Consider the following 5,675-nt stretch of genomic DNA (forward strand, 5'->3'; position numbering starts at 1 on the left):
TTTCTTTCTTTCTTTTTTTTTTTTTTTTTTTTTTTTTTTTTTTTTTTTTGTATTTTAGGGAAGGGTCTACAGGGTGTTCAGGGTCTCACTACTATATCAGACTTGTAGTGATCCTCCTGTTTACAGTATCCCAAGAGCTGTGATTATAGGAGCAAGCCACCATGCCCCGTCTCAATTGCTGTCTCAGCGCACACCAGGGGCGGAGCCGGCACAGCAGGCCAGGGGATCGAATCCCTGGCCCCTGTGCCTAGATAAGCATTTCAAGGGAGGTGGTGAATATTATATCTATGCCTTTTTTGGTGTAACTGGGGGTTGAACTCAGGCCTTTGTGCTTATTCTACTGAGCCATCTCCCCAACCCCCATCTATGAGTTTTTGATACAACCAAAGTGGGTCATCAATTGAAGATGATTGTAAAATGCTAAAAACATATGTCATGCTTTGATACAAAATATCTTTGATACTTTCTGAATATATTCATGAAAATATAACAGGGAGAAAGAAATGAGAGCAGGAAATGAAATCTAGTTTGAACTTAGTAGATAATAAGAAAGGAGATGAAAAAGATTGATAGGTTTCAGGACACACACTAACCCCAAAATATAAAATCTGTATTTGAGAAAACAGCAAAAAAATTAAAATTACTCTCACTTACCCCACATCCTTGTCTACTGAAGCAGAAAGAATTTACCTGACTCTTAAGTCATAAAAGCTTCATGTCACAAAGACTTACAGACTGTTTTTGCTGCAAAGTCATGGTTTCACCTGGGTCTACAGATGTTCAGTAGGTAACAAAAAGCAGGATAACAATCTTAGTATTTGTACCTATATTCTAACTTGTCCTTTCTCCAAGTTGGCCTTCAGTGCAGTAACCTTGGATTGTAGGAACAACAGATGTGGTGTATGGACATCTTGTGAGGAGAGTTGAAACTACCCACTGGGCAACAGAAACTTTCTTTCTATTTGTCCTGAGGTGATGATCAAGCAGCCCACACTTTGACCAAGATTGCTTAACTATGTATACTTCTTGTCCACTCTCTTTAACCATGTAATCTTGGAGCCCTTTACCCCCCATCCCCAGCTAAAGACACCTGTCTTGTTTTCCCAGTATGTATAGCTATACTTATTAAGGTTCCTTTCCTGCTTTTTGTCATTTTTTCTGCTTAGTTTTTGGGGAGTGGTCAGAACTGTTTGTTTAAACCCTCACAATCAAGCTTCTAGCCTTGAACACTGGTAAAAATGTAAGAGATTCCCATCTCATGTGGAAATAAAAGGAAAAATTATGAAGATAATACTAAAAGAGCTCTTTCAGATAGGTAGCAAACAGGATTTAGGCATAACTTCAGCTGCTGCCTATGAATATTAACTTTGGTTCCAATCTCACTACAAACATGCAGAATGAATTATATTATGCCTCGAGACTCAAGATGTGCATTGACAGGTTGTCAGACATTTGTATGGATATTTTTTACTGCGTACACATATATTCTTTTATAGACCCTGACTCATAGCAATTATTTTCAACTCCCCACAAAAGAATTATTACTGTCTTATAATTATCACTGTGCTGGGAATGGTAGTGCATGGCTTATAGCACTCTGGGAGGCCAAGACAGATGTCACACAATCACAAGTCCAAGCCCAGCCTAGGAAACTTAGTGACTTATGGAGACTCTCAAAATAAAAAGTATCAGTGGTGATAGGGGTAGGATGGGGATTGCAGTTAAGTATAAAGACCAGGGATTCAATCAGTAGTACCATATTAAACAAACATAAATACTATTTATCTAAAATAAACTCCCACTTTCTCTGCCTTATTTGAAACAATGATTTAGAGCAATCTGAATTTGTGTTTGCTGAGGTTCAATCCTTAAAACCCCCTAAGTAAAGTCACTATTACATTTGGAGTTTATGAATTTGGATTAACAGTAGAAAAAGGAACATTATTCTTTTGAAGATGATGGAACATGGGAAAGGGATCTGAACAAACAGCTCCTTCAGTGTTTCTCCTAACCTTCTGCCATTAGATCATAGCCTTTTTTTCAGCTGCCATCTTCTCCAGGACTGCCCACTCTTGATCAAACCTATCATGAGAAACAGTCAGATTTCTGTATTTTTTGTATGTTTTTCTTTTGTTAATCTATCTTTTACATATGGACCTTAGCCTTAAATCTGGAATGGACAGAGAAATATATACTTTTCCTTACAAGATTCTAAGACTGTTTACGACAAAGCTATCCTAACATTTGTGAACATGGTAAGGAAGACTTTAGTCAAGACTACTGCAGCAGGGGTAATGCAAAAGGGAAGAGAAAGGCATAATTCTCAATATAGCAAAGACATCTGGAGATTTATACGAAAAAGACAAGGTGAAGGGCTATTAGATGGAAATTATTAAAAAGAGAGATCAAAGGCAGGGAAATTCTTGCTAAGCTGACCTAACTAGATTCTTGCTAAAGATAGGCCAAAAACTTATACTTCAAGGTGAGGGATAAGAAAGTTGATTAAATGTCAAGAGAGGATGCTTGCTAAACTGATTTAGTAGAATTATTTCTAAAACTCAGTTAAGAGGGTTACAAATAGGAAAGGGTCAAGGTCAGAGTCTACCTTGAAACTAGTAGACAGCTCATAGCAGTGTGGGTCACTATGGTACTGTGTTGGCCTTGATGGACTGTGAATGGGCTCAGAGTGTGATACACCATTCAGTGTTGGTAGCCACATGCATGGCACTAGAGCCTGGGGCTGGTCTCTCCATGCCATTCTGACCTGCGCTGAGCAAGACCCCACAAACTAGACTCTAAGCCAGAAACTGGATGAGGCATTTGGGCATCTCCAGTCTCAGAGAAAATCCTACAAGGATGGAGTACCCTTATTGGGCTCTCCCCTAGTTCACGTGAAAATAACACACCAATTGCAGACTGGGAACAAATTTGGGCTAGGATTGCCCCTAGTGCTGAAGGAGTTACAACATACTGTCTCAGTTACTCTTCTCTTGTTACTGGGACAAAATATCCAATATCCTAAATGAAGGAAGGAAAGGGTTTTTTTAGCTCACAGCCACTGGAGGTTTCAGTACATACTCAGCTGGCTCCAAGGCAGACTGGCATATGGCACAGGGCAGCAGTTCATGGCAGCAGCAAACAAGAGGGAGGACTAATAGCAACAATGGCCACAGAGAGGATGTCTGTCTTTCTGTTTTTCTCATGTTACATTCAGGCTATCCTCCCCTAGGCTTTCTGTGGCACCACATCCATAATCCCAGAAGTACTAAGACCCATAATCCCAGTGGATCATGAATTAATCTAAAACTGACTATGACTGCATGAGGTTTTGGTGGGACAACTAGACACAAACCATAACACATACTAATAATGGACTCAAGGCAAACCTGGATTTGGGATGCCATCTACTGCCGAAAGAATGGAAATTATTACATGCTCAGAGAAAGGCAGGGAACCATCTTGTGAAGATAACATCCAAGCTAGCTGCTTTGGGAAACACCCTTAAATTTTCCTTTGCCAAAGAGATCACTAAAATATGCTTGCTGTACATTTATGGCTAGCTTCTACTTTGTAAATTAGTGTTGTTTCAGTGAATTTGTACTAAAGCAGGCCCACTGAAGAATTTGTACAGTAGAATTAGGGTCTGAATCATACACCAAAGTGGAGCTTGCTAGCCCTTTAAGACTGATGACTCAAACAACAGCTAAAGAGGATCTGGAGGCTAAACAGATAAGTGCAACTGCATGCAAAGACTGAGCCATGGAAAGCCATAGCTTACGTGGTAGGGAACTGCTGTGCTCCTGCACGTAGAGCAATAGGTTGCCTTGCCCTCTCAGTTGGCTTCTCAAAGGGCACCAGAGGCCCAAACACATAAGAGACTTTGGCATCAGCCTGTCCCTTGGAGTTCACTGAACTAATCTATCCAAAGAAATGGCTGCCAAGGGAACTTCCTGTCCTATAAACCCTGAATTTGATGAACAGTGATGTTAAGAATCTCTCCAATTAGCTCCAACCCCAAACTGCTCCAGGTAGCAGCCAGGTGAACAGTACAAATGCAAAGTGTAAATAACCTTCAGCCTTGCTTTTCTTGAGGTATGTTAGCCTAAGAAGAAGTGGAAAGTGGTACAGATTGGCAGAAGTAGTGAGTATCCCCTCTTGTTCACATTTGACTACCACAGGGGAGACAATTCTTTCATTTATTTGCTTATTCTTCCTTGCATTTTTTGCTACCTTTTCTGCGTTTTTCTAGTAGTTGATAGTCAACATTTTAACTATTACTATAGTCTTATATATAGTCTTAACTATTACTATATGTTAATAATGTGCATTCCAAAAGGATGTGGGAGTGATGTTTGCTGAGGCCACTCCTGTGCAGTTTCCACAACCTTTGTTTTCTGCCTTAGGACTTGATGTCCATGATCAGACCTTTAGTCTCCTTTCTCCCCAACTTTTGGTCTACTGCCATTCTGGTTATTGGTTTGGAATTTATCTCCCCTAATCTTTGAGTTCAAGCATTTGCTGAAGTTTGAATAGCACATGGAGCCAAGGTGTGCTGCTTTTTTTCTGTGGTCCGAGTGTAGCTCAGGAGCAGCATGTTTATCCAATGTACTAAAAGTGTTATGCTTGATCACCAGCGCCATGTACAGAGTAATGATGAGCAGCAACAAATAGTCGTGAACCAGACACAGCAAGGGAGTAAAACCATAGTACCTACAATTTCCTGGTCCAGGAGGAAGATCCCACTAATGTGATAACTATAGAGGAAACATGGCCCTTAGCCTCTAACAAAGTGTGCAATACATGAACATACACTAATAACCACCAAAGAAGAAACAGGGAACACTTGGAAATACATACAACACTTTACAATAATTCAGTATCTAAGAACATATTATTAAAAACATGCTGTTTCCTAAAAAGGCCCTTACATAAAGGTAGAAGACATCTCCTAAACAACACTGTAAATTTCAATGTATTAGCACAAGAAAATAAAGACAAATAATGACTCCAAAGTTCATAATTCCATAGCAAATAACTCCTGAGAATTAAATCATATAAAATATCAGATAAAGAATTCAAAAGAATGGCTTCTAAAAATACCAGGTATAGCCGGGGTTAGTGGAACATGCCCATAATTCCAGCAACTGGGAGGCTGAGACAGGATTGCTGTGAGTTCAAGGCCAGCCAGGTATACATAGGTCAAGGCTAGTGTGGACTATATAGGAAGACCCTGTACAAACACAGAAACAAACAAATGATGCCAATGAATTACAAGAGAATACAGAATAACAAATAGATAGCTTAAGGAAAATATAGATTATAAATGAAAAATACAGAGATTTTGAGAAAAACTAAACAAGTTTATTTTGTGATCTTAACACTTAATGTTCAAGTTTGACAGGCAAAGCCAAGGAAGCAAAAACGGTTTATGTTCCTCCTTCAAAACGTTCCTGTAAGAAGCTATCTAATAAATATTTTAAGTTTTGTAATAGGGCCAGGACTAAGGTAAAGTGGATGAGATATAGCTGCTGTCACGAAAAGCCATCTATGAGCCTTAGGCTAGAGAGGAAAAATATTTATTCTTTTACTATTTCTAGATTCATGACTGAGACTGTATAACGAAAAATAGATTAATAAGAGAAAAAAACATTAAATTTATTTAATACATGTTTACT

This window comes from Octodon degus, unplaced genomic scaffold (assembly GCF_000260255.1).
Source record: "Octodon degus isolate 3935 unplaced genomic scaffold, OctDeg1.0 scaffold00009, whole genome shotgun sequence".
Lineage (NCBI taxonomy): Eukaryota > Metazoa > Chordata > Mammalia > Rodentia > Octodontidae > Octodon > Octodon degus.